General features: G+C 36.4%; 1 pseudogene; it reads right to left on the bottom strand.

The window, feature by feature from the left end:
• The window catches only part of LOC114631930, a 29,422-nt pseudogene extending 22,974 nt beyond the window's left edge, over nucleotides 1-6,448 (bottom strand).
• Between the last annotated feature and the right edge of the window lie 8,566 nt (nucleotides 6,449-15,014).

Here is a 15,014-nt window from a genome sequence, read left to right as displayed (position 1 = left end):
AGAGTGGATGGAGCATACCTGGAGAGCAAGGTACTCTAAATCAACATGAGTAAAGATCTATGAAATTATAGATAATGAAGCAACATACACAGAGCCTGCAAGGGTCTGCACCAAATCCTTGGAATAGCGTGGCTCCTAGTTCAGGGTTTTTATGGAATTACTGATTGAGGGAACAAGTGGGTCTATGATTCTTGTGCTGTTTTCAATCTCTTTCTCTTGTTGAACTCTGATATGATAGATTTTGTTTGATCTTATTTTAAGAATTTTTTAATGAGAAAGAGATGAAAACAAATAAGTTGATTCAGATGGGAAGGGTTATGCAGAGGAACTAGGTAGAGGGAGTAAAGGGAGGGAAAATATAATCAGGATGCATTATGTAAAAAAAAGTCTATTTTCAATAAAAAGAAAAAAGTAAATTTTTAAGAAATAAAAGAAAATATAGTTATATTTTAAGAGGAAAATCCAATAAATTTGAAAGTATTTTCATCATTCTTAACATTATGTGAAAGATAAATATCATATTTACTGGGATCTCAGCTTCAATTAAAAATGATTAACTTTATAATTGACTACTTGTATAGTATTTTTAAATCTCTTTTTGTACATGAAAAATTATGCTTTTTGAAAACAATTTTGAGTATTAGAGTCAGAAGACATAAAAAGGCAAGGTTAATTTGAAAGTCTTCTAGTGATAGTTAGTAGGAAGATCGTTAAAATTCAGTGTCAGGTTCACTAGATTTATAATCACTATAAAATACATATGAGTTTGTCTATTAAGGTATTTACAAAAATATTTAACAGAGGGAGGGGAAACCATCCTCAATATGGGTTGTACCAGCCCATAGACTGAGGACTTGACCTGAATCAAAGGTAGAAAGAGAACTGAGTACTGTATTACTTTCTCTCTCTCTCTCTCTCTCTCTCTCTCTCTCTCTCTCTCTCTTTCTCTCCTTCATGACTGTTATACATTTTAACTAGTTACTTCGTGCTATTGTTACCATTCCTTAAACTATGAGCCAAAATAAACCCTTTCTTAAAAAACAGAATTATTAGGTCAAAAATGACATTACTTTGAGGACCAAGGTCATTTTATTACTATAGTAAATAATATGGATATTTTCCTCAGGGCAAATGGACATATTATCATAACACATAAATTTTAACTACAGAATGTTAATTGTCCATTAAAACTTGAATCTTTGCACTGATACACTGATTTTACCTTTCTGTTTGTTTGTTTTATATTTTTGAAATTAAAATATTACATCATTTTCCCCTTTCTCTTTCCTCCTTCCAACTTTCCCTTGTGCTCTCTCAAATTCATTGCAATGAAAAGAATTAAATATTTTTTCTTTAATATAATTTCTATATATATACCTTCATGAATATAGAGATGTAACCCACTCAGTCTTTATAATTGCAATGTTATATATATATATATGACTGATCACGGACTCCAACGAAGGAGTTAGGGAAAGAACTGAAAGAGCTGAAGGGGTTTGCAACCCCATAGGAAGAACAACAACATCAACCCACCAGATCCCCCCCCCCTTAGAGCTCCCAGGGACTAAACCACCAATCAAGGAGTATACCCTGGACCCATGGCTCCAGGCAAATATGTAGCAGAGGATGGCCTTATCTGGCATCAATGAGAGAGGAGCCCCTTGATCCTCTGGAGGCTTGTTGCCCCAGTGTACAGGAATGCTAGGGTGCTGAGGCAGGAGGGAGTGTATGGGTGGGGGAGTAACCCTTATAGAATCTGGAGGGAAGGAGATGGAGAAAGGGGTTTGCAGAAGGGAAACTGAGAAGGAGGATAGCATTTGAAATGTAAGTAAATAAAATAAGCAGTAAAAAAATAAAAATAAATAGAAAAATAAAAACAAATTTCAGAAAATGTGAAACTTCAGTCTCAGAACGGCTGGCTTTTATGGATCAGAAAAAAAAGGGAGGGGGAGAGAGAATGAATGCAGAGCTCACTAGAATATAATCAATAAACATTGTGTGGGTATTAGGGATTGGCTGAATATCCCCAAATGAACTAATTTCACATTTTAAACTCAGTTCTCATGGACTCAAAAATAAAGTGCACCTACTTATGCTCCATAGCTTTTCCACACAAGTGTCTAGAGTGAAACTTCTTTGCTATTCTAAGAATTCACAGACTGTACCTTTGACTTGGTATTGTTGGTATATTCAAAAAGGAACCATGGTGGACTGGAGAGATGGCTCAGAGGTTAAGAATATTTGCTGCTCTTGCAGAGAACTCAAGCTTAGTTTCTGGTATGCACAAGTTTATTCACAGCTTTCTATAACTCAAGTTTCAGGTGATCATATGTCCTGTTCTGACTTCATCCAGTACTACACATGCACATGGTATACCTACATATATTTATACACACAAAAATAAATAAATCTTTGAAAATGTTAATTTGTGAGGAAATACTATTATTTCATCTTAAAGATCTGAAATAAAATATTAGACATACTATGAAAAACAAACACTTAAGATAAACTTTGTTAACTTGTCTTCTAACCATCAGTTGATCTGGCTATATTCATTCCTCTGTGCCTTATAATTTTTGAATTAATGACCTACTTCATGCACCCTTTCATTTCTTTCTCTATTTTTGAACTATTTTTGATCTTTAAAACTGAATTTAGTCATTTGATTTTCTGTTTTTTATCTTTAAACTAATCACATTTTCTTTTCTTTTTTTAATTTTTTTATTGGATATTTTATTTATTTACAAGACAGATGTCATCCCCTTTCCTCATTTCTCTCTACAGAAACCCCTATCCTTTACCCCCTCTTCCTTTATGCTTTTGTACCATTTTAATTACATGCAAGTATTAAGGTCAGTTCTAGGTTGAGGGTCTAGCAATACAATAGATACAAATATTCGAGGAGCATGCAATAAATAAACACAAATAGTCAAAGAAAAAGCCAGGCATTAAACCCAATTACGTGAACACTCCCGTGATCACTGTTTCTAAAGGCTTATCAGGATGACCAAAGTATCTGAGCCTAATTCCCAAGGTCATTTTCGTGTCTGAAGCCTACTTCCTTGTTCTAGCCTAAAATTTAGATTCCTGTCTGAAATTACTTCTTTGTTCTAGCCTAATATTTAGATTCCTGCCTGAGAATACTTCTTTGTTGTAGACTATGATTTAGATTCCTAAGGCTCTTTTAATTGTCAACTAAAATTGGTTTTTTCCTTTCTACAGTATTTATTGTAAGTTGCGTTGACTGTATAATTTCCAATTATGTTAATGTGTTGAAACATGTCTGTTATGGGGGTCTATCAACCAGCCTTCCTCTCAGTGCCCTTAGTAGTAGAAAACTGTGATTCTCTGAAAAAAAAAAAAAGCTTGACAGTGCTGGAAGAAGTGAGTTAGGATTTAAGCAGAAGCAAGTGGGTATCAGGCTTGATTACTGCTGGTATAACAGCTTTAATTCCATTAATTACTAGCATATTTTATTTTCTTTTAATGCATAGTTATAAATATATTTGTCAAAATATACAATCAATATGGTCAAATATTTGCACATAAAGTCATAAATAAGGTCAAGGTGAGTGTTTACTTTTTTTTTCTGTCTTTCGTTTTGTTTTTCGTTTTTCTTTTTTTAAGATAAAAGCCCAGCTACAGGGAAACAGTTTGTTTGGTATATGTGGGTGGTTAGATGGGAGGATGGGAAAAGTGTGTGTGTGTGTGTGTGTGTGTGTGTGTGTGTGTGTGTGTGTGTGTTCGTCCTCGGGACTGCCTGATCTCAGCGGCATCTGCACCCTTCTACCACCATCTCCTGATAAATTTTCAACACCACCTTGTCGTACTCATCCGGGTACAACAAAAAAATGATGCTGAGTTCATTGGAGACACAGCAGGCCGTAGGAATGCTTGAATAACAGAGTTGACCAGGGTCTGCACAATCGAATGATTGGTTGAGTTGAGGTGATCTGACAGTGGAAAGGGACAGTTTTCATGACAGTAGAAGGCCTAGTAGCGGAGTGGGGCCACAATTCAATCATTCCCGTCCACGTCACTGAAGTCTACGTAGAGTGAATGGCAACGGCAGTTCTTATTCTTCTTCCTGGACTTCTGTGGGTGATGCTTGGGACTACACTTGGCCCTCCAGCTAGTCAAGGTATGGCCAAAAGTGACCAGGAGGGGCGGGACCTCCACTCCCTTGAGGTAACGATCGACTAATCCTGATGTGCTGGTCCTGATGGATGTTTGTCATTTTCTTTTCAATATTTGTAAATATTATGCAGTAAGAGTCTTGAGAATAAGGTTGGAAGTCTTAAATCTGTACAAGATATTCTTCTCTGTGATACCTTATCACATGATGTAGTATGGACGAAAGTTGTTCCTACTGTAAGAGCTAAGGCTCTCCTAAATTTGAGTAAAAAACCATTCAACATTTTAAAATGTGCAAGTTCCTGACCAAGATTAGTAGAGTGACATAATAACTCGCAGTTTAGCATAGATAGATCAGGAAGTTCAAAAACATCAGTTGAGTCCAATCAAGGACACATTATCCTTCCAAATACTTACTTTAAGATAATTTTTTCATTTCTGTTTGACACTGAGTTGTTGTAGTGCATCATATGCAATATTATAGGAATAGACGTATAGCATATTAAGGTAATTAGAATCATTTTCAGAAGACATCCTGCATGTTTAACTCTCTTTGGCCAAGGTAAGTAGACTTTACAGGAATTCTGTGTTAACTTAGTAAAAAGAAAATGATAATAACAATGTGTAGACCTGGCTGAATGGATATTATACTTGATAACATACCTGATGAATCCTGTGATATCATATTTTAGACACATTCCTCAGTGGAAGATGTTTAGTAATTTTTAAAATTATTCTGTAAAATTTACTGTACCAAAGGAATAACAAGACAAATAAAGCACTGTCTTGACCCCTGAAGATTTGAAAGTCTAATTTAGAGACAAATGAAAAAAAAGTTTTTGTAAAGTATTACAAGTGGTCATTTTGAAAAGTGAACAAAGTACTGTGGAGATACAGAATGAGCAACAAAGTTATGTTGGCATAAATGTCCAGGTGAAGTCCAGGAATGACTTCAGAAACTATCTCCTCACTTTTTTATCTTTTCGTTTGGAGTCACTGTCTCACAATATAATCCAAGTTAGCACAGACTTAGTAGATAGCTCAGGCTGGACTTGAAGTTGTTATTTTCCTGCTGAAGCATCCTAAATGCTGGAATCATAAGCATGCTTTTAAAAAATGAGTGGTGCTTATACATTCAGGAGAAACACAAAGCAAAAGAGAGAAAGGTATATCTAGAGATTAACAAAACATTTGAAGAATCACAGAGACATAAAGAAAACTGATAAATCCTCTATAGCATGTAGAGATTTGCAAGAGGAGGGGGGTAATGAAGAAAGGAGGGCGAGTTAGAAGAAACAGGTTTTCATATAGCAGACATCGTATAAGACACGTACAAATGTATAAGGAGACATATCAAGGGCAGTTTGGAATTTAGAAATACCACTCTGTAATACCAGAGGATGAACATGGAATGAGAGAGGTCAATGGCATAAATTCAGAGATCTTACTGTTCAGATGATAGCTACTGACAGGCTGAGTGTTTGGCTTGCCACTGGGGTATCTGAGCACTGCCTGCAAGCTGTTCAGGGGAGGCAGACCATGGTTTGTGATAGGGGTCCCAATCCGTGCTTTCCTGGGTAGAAACTGTGGCCTGTGAGATGGACATTGTGGTTCATGGTCTACTGTGTATGCATACACTGATGTACTTCTAGGAGCTGGGAATGGCATTCACTGGTCCATGCTTCCCCTCAGGGTGTCTATGTGCCAGAAAGGAAAGGAATGGCTGATCCCAGGATGAAAGCGAAATCCAGTTTGGTTCTGAGTCTATTCAGATAGTGCAGAGGGGTTGGAAGAGAGAAGGCCTTCTCTAAGAGATTTAGGTATGGATCTTTATGAAGATGGACTCCCTGTCTATGGCAATCCTTGATGAAGTAGATAGCCCTTGTCTGTCCAAACTGGGTCTTTTCTTTTCTTTTCTTTTCTTTTCTTTTCTTTTCTTTTCTTTTCTTTTCTTTTCTTTTCTTTTCTTTTCTTTCTTTCTTTCTTTTTGTGATAGTGGCTGTAAATGCATACACACCTTATTCTGTGTGAACCAGAGATTAAATACCTTTTGCAAGGAGGAATCCCCAGGAAGGGGAGCTAGTTGGCTGAACATCCAGAGTCTATCTAGATACTTCATTAGCATGGAGAACTCCAGGTTTTTATGTTATGTGACCTTTTGTCATGGTCCTCTCAGTGTGGTGTCATGGTTATGTGTTCCAGAACAGGTAGTTTGGCAGAAAAGTAGCTCTACAGCCATTCTCAATTCTGAGATGCCCTGCAGTTTAAGCCTGCCCAGACTTACCAGTTCTGGCTGTGGCACTGTCCACATGTCCTATAAGCCACCACCCATGTGTGCCTACTGAGTCTTTGACAGAACAGATATGAGTTATCAGTATAAAATACATATTGTTTGCTGACAAAATGTAATGAAGTAACACAAAATGTCTCAATAATTTTTTATATTGACTACATTTTGATAATGATATTTTGATAAATTCAGTTAAATATAGTATACCTTTTAAAATGATCTCATACTCTCTTTTAATTCACTTAATACAGTTGCTAGAAAAAAATTGAATTAATGTGACTCACATTATGTTCCTATGAGAAACCCATACTCTAAATGGAACATAATTGATGACCTAGCTTTTAATTATAAGCAACAGTACAAGTTGAACATTTGACAGTTATTAAAAGGAGGTGATGTACAGACGTATATAGATGATACTTTGGGAGATAGAGAGGTCCAGATTTGCTCTGAGGCATGGAACACTATTAAAAAAATTAAAACTATATATAGAACTCAGATAGAAACATGCAAGCTAAAAATGAAAGAATTTAGGATGTAGTATGTTGAGAAATTCTGTCTTCTATTAGGTGGCAGTAGTAGCTAACACATGTTTCCAACATGACAAATAAGATTGATTAAAGTTTGTGGAAGAGAAAAGACATCACCAACAGTGATGATATCATTCCAAAAGATAGCATGGAGAGAACAATGTAAACCATGGGATCTAGAGAATAAATCGGTGTATAGAAAAAATATTATTTAAAATACAACAACAATAACAACAACAAGAAAAAGAGATGAGGTTGCATATGCAGAAGTTTATGAAGTAGTGTAATAATATATAAAGAATAGGAGAAATTAAACATTATCTCTTCCCTTTTTTAATATATCATTAAGACATGCCCTTGTTTTGTTTCTGATAGTTTTATCATCATTAAAATTGTTCTGTTAATTAGCACTTATTTCTAGCTTCAGTCTGCTGTCATTGTCAATGAATTTATTTTCCTATGGATTGCTATAATTGAACTAGAATTTGAAAACAAAATTTCTAATCTCTTTTTCACAGATATTTTTTAATTTACTAATGAAAACAGGACCTTGAAAGGAGTATGATTATTTGTTTTTATTTGTGTGGGAATATCCATGACAACGAATGTCCTCAGTAAGGCAAAAATGAGAGCTTTGAAAGAGGGGAATTTATCTAACTTTGAATGTTGTATAGTTAATATTTTATCATGTAAGCATTGAGCATCAATACTTAAATTGTCATGTGACCATCTTTGTTTGGGTAATACTATGATTAGCAGTGGGGGTACCCAAGAGCTAAGGGTCATTAATGTAAACAGGAAAATTATTCTCTTCCCAGTTAAACACAGGAGCATCAGGTCTATAATCCCTGTGTGTCTCAGCAGTAACAGATGCATGCAACAGAGGTAGCATAGCAAGAATCAGCAATTCTATAGTCATACCCTTCCTTTGAGATTTCATCTTTTCTCTAACATTTTTTTTTCTGAGTCATCATTGGTATGGAGATTTTGTCCTTTGGTTTCAATGACTCCATCCTCTATTTTTTCTTAGGTGTAGCCTCTGTACACATTTTGGAACCTCTTTATCTTCCACAGGTTGAGACAGTCTTTCAGGTATCCACACAAGCTTTTCAGCACCCTGAGGAAAAAAACACAAACAGCCTCAGCTGTTTGTGACTTACTGCACCTGAACCATTCATTTGGCGGTCTATCCAAAGAAGTTTCACCATGAATTATTTTTTAATTATTTTGGAGAAGCCCAAAAATGTTCAGTATGAGTAAGGTCATCTTTGCCAAAGTTTAGTTTTCTTTTAAGTATAAAAAATAGAAGATGCAATATTGTGAGAAATAGTCATGTTACCCTACTCCTACTCCTTTATTTTTAAATAACATTTACATTGTCTATTAGTCTTTCCACAAAAGATTGACCCTGATGGTTATGTAAAAATATCTACAACATGCACATACTTTTGGCAAAATTCCTGAAAATGCTTGGCAATTCATGCAGGTGCATTGTTAGAGTTTTAATATTTTGCAGGGCAAAAGATAGCAGAAGACGGTGTGTAAATGTAACATCTATTCTACTAATGTAACTGTCCTCTCAGAGGCTTAATATTAAATAAATTCACACTTGTGCTCTTTCTGAACTCGTTCTAGGTGGTTCAACTCAGCTGTTCTGGTTCAAACTCCTTCCAACTGACTGATTCAATCTAGCATCTCTCAGCTTCCCACTGAATTGCTCTGCTTGGCTCAAACTAACTCTGACAGTTTATTCTAATCTTCTGGCTTCTTATTCTCTGACTTCAATTGCCTCTGCTGACCTGTACTGAACTACATGAACTCACAAACAAACATAACTCTACTGCATTGCACTACGATGACTCTTAAATGACCCACCCTTCTCCCTGTGCTGCTCTTTAATAGCTTCTCTTTCCTGTGTTGTTGTGAGTTGGCATATCCTATCTCTGACTCATTCTGTCAAATCTTTCCTTGATTTATCACTTTCTCTGCCCCTCATTTAGAAGTCCCTTTCAAACATGACTGCTTCCTTCTTCAAACTAATTTTACCTTAAAGATGTGTATGTACTAACAGAGTGACATTTCAGCCAGAGCAGCCGTGTTGCTGGATTAAATTTCCTATCCACTATTGTTAAGTGTCATCGAAGTATTTAGCATTTATTTAAACAAGGAAAATAAATTTAGAGGACTAAACCAATTTTTCTTTTTGTAAACATTTTTTTAGCATTTTATTATTTATTTTATAAAAGAACAATATCATCCATATTATGTATAATACAAGCAGTAGCAACAAACTTTTGACATAAAGTTGGGCTATTTGTCAGTATTCATTCATTTTTCCTTGTTGAATGACTGACAATTCTTGAGATACTGTGTATTCTTAGAGGATCATAGCCAGAATTAGCCATTGAGTATTTGAAGGCCTAATATCAGTACAAAGATAGATGTAATCAATAATATCTCTCTTCCTTCAAAAAATGGATGAAAGGCTGGCATGCAACATTAGCATTCTTATATGCTAGTTTCCTAACAATAAGAATTCCTGCCTTTCTATCAACCATAAGACAACTGACCATCTGTAAAAGATGAGAAACAAAATCTTGATATGACTTATCAGGCTACTCCCGATTTTTTTTCTGTCTTTTTCCCCAAAATCTAATAACTTATGCCTTATGCCCTCTACCATTTTTGTCCTGGAGACTCACTCACAGTTCTCCAAGGCATTGTTCACCATAGGTCATTCTTTTGAACATGTTCTGGTAAGTATGAATATGACCTTTATATAAGGGGTTGGTTTTGAATTTTAATTTTTTCATTAATTTTAAGTTAGTATACAAGGTAAGGGATGTTCCTATGACACTTTCATGTATGTATATTATTATAATTTATTCACATTTATCCCAGTCCCAGCATGCCCTTCTCTACACTGACACCTCATCTCTTGCTGGTCTCATTTCCCTCAAAATAGTTCCCTTTCTACTTTCATCTGATAGATTCCATTAACTTTCTCTCCTCTTCCCTCCAGATTTTTCATATGTAATAAAACATGAATTTTCTAAGTCTGACTCCATGATTTCATTTGATCTTAACTAAAATCCCATTCTGTATATTTCTTTTTTTATTCATTTGTTAATAGACATATAAGCTGGTTTGATTTGTAGCTAACATGAATAGTACAGCAATAAATTAATGGACATGACTGCACAAATATTTCAGAGGTGTGCTGGTTTTGAATCCTTTGAGTACATGCCTACGAGTCATATAGCTGTATCAAATAATTGTTATATTATATTAATATTGTCCATATTGACTGTTGACAGTGACAAGCATGTCCAACTAAACACAGCATTGTTATCTACAAAGCTCATGTCCAAGGACCACAAAATTAATTACAGATTATCTTGTGAGGTCTTAAATGTGTTTATGATCTTGTGTTGGGCACCCTCATAGCCACCCTTGTTTGTAGGAAGCCACATGCAGGGCATGAGTTGCAGGGTAGATGTGAAGATTTCTTTTTACCCCACATGCTGTGTAGCAATTGCCATTATGTTTTATATAATATCCATTCTGAGTAACATTATGGAATTTCAAAGAAGTTTGAATTTCCATTTCTATAGTGGTTACTAATGTTGAATTTTTAAAAAATATGGACTGGTCATTTTTATTTATTCTTTTGAGAACTTTCTTTACGGTTCATACTAACTGGATGGCTTATTTTTTTCTGGTGTTTAATTTTTATCTTACTCCTGACATGCATTTATCAAGGCATTTTTTTCCTTTTCTGTAAACCATACTTTTACATTCTAATTATTTTCTTCCCTGTGCAAAAGCTTTTAAACTTTGTATGATACCAGTAACAACAGCACTAGAGTGATTTAGGAAAAGTGTACTTTATAGTATTTTTAGGGCTAAGAGTTCTAACAAGTAAGAAGTTGAAACTGGAGGAAATAGGAATCGAGGTAGAAAAATATGGAGTGGAAGGGGGGATGAGAACTAATGGAGACAATACTTTAGGACAGGTGCTGAAAAAGAAAGGCTAGCTGTACAAGCCTATGCAGATACAACAGAAGCAAAAAGCAAACAATGAAACCATTACAGGACAAAAGTGTGAGTCAGGAAGTAAAAATAAGAAAGCAAGGATATAAAATAAAAATAAGGAGAAGTAAATAGAAACTATTATAGTATCAGTCAGTGTTTCTTTCCAGTTGTGTTAAATGTGATTTTTCTCATCCCCTCAATTACCTTCTGTGGTTGGTTCTGCATGTGGAGAGATGGCTGCTAATCTTAGTAATTCAAACATGTTAGGTTAGTAAGTCCTCCCTGCTGATAAATGTTACTCTGCCACACTTAGCTCTCTGTATGAGTTTCCCCATTTGAGATCTACTGTATGCCATTTACAATCTTGCATATAGAGTGGTAGATATCACATTTTTTATGTACGGGGCTTTCATTCTGTTATGTATGCAGAAGATACTCTACATTTGTATCTAAATTTTTCCATTAGGAGTTCCCTACCTTCCTAGGTCCCAAATGTTTTTATTTCTTCTCTTTTAAATTACTTACTTCATTTATTTACTTTCCAGCCATTGCCTCCTCCTAGTCACCCCCACATAGTTCCTCACCCCATTTCCCTCCCTCTTCCCTCCTAAAGGCTGCTCGACCTCCTCCCACCTGACATTCCCCTTCCCTGATGCCTCAAGTCTCTTCTCCCACTGAAGCCAAACCAGGAGACCTATGCAATATATTTGCCAGGGGCCTTATTCTGGCCAGTGTATGCTCTTGGTTGGTGGTTTGGTCTCTGGGAGCTCCCTGGGGTTTGGGTTTGTTGAGACTGCTAGTCTTCCTATGGGGTCACCCTCTCCTTCAGCTCCTTCAATTCTTCCTCTAATTCCTCCATACATATGCCAAATAATTTTCAACTATACCCTAAAGATCTTGCCTGACAAGAATTTTGTCTATCTGTTTGATAGACTTTGTCAAGTTCATCATATTGCTCATGTCTTTTGTGTTACTATCTAGTCAAGAGTAGGGATGTTATTTGGAGTAGTCATAACATGACATTCATGGAGAATCCTAGTATTAAGTTCCTATGCTACACTTTTAGTCTAGTCATCAACACTGCCATGACACATGCCACCACAGTCTTTTCAGGTACTGATGGATAAGATGGAAAAGCATCTCACTAGTGACTACTATTGATTCCAGTCCCATACTACACCAATCTCTCAGCTGAAAGTTGCTCCTTACTGTTTGTCCCATGGAAGATTGTCTTCTATATAGCCACAGCTTATTTCTTTTTTGTGTTTTTAGATTTGTGACATGTGTGTGTGTGTTTGTGTGTGTTGGTCTTTTTTATTGTTTTGTGCTGCTGTTGTTTTGATTGAAACAAGTATTTTTGTGTAATATTATATGATATGCTTTTATTATATTGTCCAGGCTGGTCTTGAACTCAAGAGATTGACCAGATTACATATCCTGAGTGTTGAAATTGAAGACAATGTCCACCACAGCTTATTTTTCCGGCAATGTCCTTCTTTTTTCTCCACAGTTTTAAAACATCCATACTATCACACCATTTGTATGTTTCTGATGTTGTGTTTTTCTTTCTAACAGTTCTAACTTGATGCTTCTCTTTAGTCGATCACACACACAAAGGTAGCTTCATATGCCATCCTATCCAGAACTGTACTAGAATTTCAAATTCTTTACATGTAAATCTTTAGTATATAGCTCAGATCCCATACTTCAAGCCCTTACATTATGGATATCAATGTGGCATTGAGTGTACATTAGTCAGCTTCGAGAAAAAGAAATCTCTGACTTTGAATCTCTGAAGTGTTGCTTTGTCATCTAACCAGAGCCATTTGTTTTGGATGGAGTGTATTTTTTTCTTTACTTTCTGCTAAATATCTAGTTTTCTTTGACATAGACTTTTGTAGATATCAATAAGCCTTGGTCATCACTTATGACTCTACTCTCTAATCTCTACTGCTCTTATGGGACTGGTAATTCCTGAGTTTCTTCTAGATCTGGAATGTTATTTAAGAGCCATCAATGCCATAAATGAAGGTAATCTAGCTCATTCTAAGTAAATTAGTAATGCAGAAGATAAAATAGTAAGTATCATTTAGCTCAATACATTTGAGTAAGTATACAAAGATTAATGTAGTCACCTACTATTTAAGAGCAATATACAAAGTTGAAAATGAATGTAGAAAGTCGGGATCTTAAGTTTTGTTAATAAACAAAACAGTTTTTTTTTCTTTTGAATCAGTGATTTCCCCAGAACTCTGAGTTAGAAGAGCCTTTTCAGTTCTTTATACATTTTGGATATTAGCCCTGTACTGGAAGTATGCTTAGTAAAAAGCCAAATAACCCAAATGAAAAATGGAATATGGAGCTAAACAGAGTATTTAAAAAAGAAAAGGAATCTCGAATTGCCAAAAAGCATTTAAGGAAATGTCCAACATCCTTAGTCATTAAGGAAATGCAAATCAAAATGAGCCTAAGAATGGCTAAGGTCAAAACTCAAGTAACAGCACTCTGGTGAGGATGTAGAAAAAGAATACTTCTCCATAGCTGGTGAGATTTCAAACTGGTACAAACACTCAGGAAAACAATCTGGTGGTTCTTCAGAAAAATGTAAATAGTTCTGCCTAAAGACCAAGCTATACTACTCCTGGACATAGACCCAAAAGATGTTCCAACATATAATAAGGACAGGTAGTGTATTCATAGCAGCTTTATTTATAATAATCAGAAGCTAGAAACAACACAAATGTCTCTCAATAGAAGGATGGATACAGAAAATGTGGTTCATTTACATAAAGGAATACTATTCAGCTATTAAAAATGAGAGTATCATGAGTTTTGCAGGCGAAAAAGTTGGAAGTAGAAAATATTATCCTGAGTGAGGTAACCCAGACCCAAAAGGACATGCATGGTATATACTCACTGATAAGTGGATATTAGCCAAAAAGTAAAGAATGCCAATGATGCAACTCAGAGACCTCATGAAGTTTAACAAGAAGGAAGGCTAAAGTGGGGATGCTTCAATCCCACTTAGAAGGGGGAACAAAATAATCACGGGAGGCAGAGGAAGTGAGGAACCTGGGTGCGAAAGGGGAGGGGGAGGGGAAAGGGGGAACAGGATCATGTACAGGTAGAGTCAGGAGAGAAGCCCAGAGGGCCAGGAGAATAAATGGAAATATGCATGCAGCTTTGATGGGTGAGAGTTGGAGGATGCTCTAGAAATCCCAGGGTCCTGGGATGTGAGAGACTCCCAGAACTCAATGTGAATAATCTTACACAAACTTCCCAACAATGGGGGTGTGGGAACTTGTAGAGTCCACCTCCAGTAGATAGGTAGGGCCCCAAGTGCAGAAACATGGATACCAAATCACAATCAAAATTTCTAACCCAGAATTGTTCTTGTCTAAAAGAAACACAGGGACAAAAGCAGAGAAGAGACTGAAGGAAAGGCTGCCCAGTGACAGGCCCAACTTGGGATCCATCTCATGGGGGTTGGGGGGCACAAAGGCCTCACAGTATTACTGATACTATGATGTGCTTACAGACACAGTCCCCTGAGAGTCCCTACCAGCAGCTGACAGAGACAGAGGCAGGTACTTAAACCCAACCATTGAACTGAAGTTGGGAACCTCTATGGTTGAATTAGGCAAAGGATTAAAGAAGCTGAAGGGGAGGGCAACCTGGTAGGAAGACAGCAGTTCCAGCTAACCTGAACCCCAGGGAGCTCTCAGAGACTGAGCCACCAACCAAGAGCATTCATCATTGTTTAGACTGAGTGACACATATACAACAGAGGATTGCCTCAGTGGGAGAAGATTGCCTAACTTTCAAGAGACTTGAGTCCCCAGGGAAGGGGGATGCCCTGTGGGTGGGGAGGGGATGCACCCTCTCAGGGGTAAGGGGGTGGGAATAGGATGAGAAACTGTGGGAGGGGGCTAGGAATGGGACAATGACTGGAATGTTAATAAATAAAATATTGAGAAAAAACAAGAAAGGAAGGAAGGAAGGAAGGAAGGAAGGAAGGAAGG

This window comes from Grammomys surdaster, unplaced genomic scaffold (assembly GCF_004785775.1).
Source record: "Grammomys surdaster isolate TR1022 unplaced genomic scaffold, NIH_TR_1.0 369, whole genome shotgun sequence".
In the NCBI taxonomy this organism is placed as follows: Eukaryota; Metazoa; Chordata; class Mammalia; order Rodentia; family Muridae; genus Grammomys; species Grammomys surdaster.
Note: the sequence above shows the minus strand (reverse complement) of the source record. Positions and strands in the feature narration are given on the sequence as shown.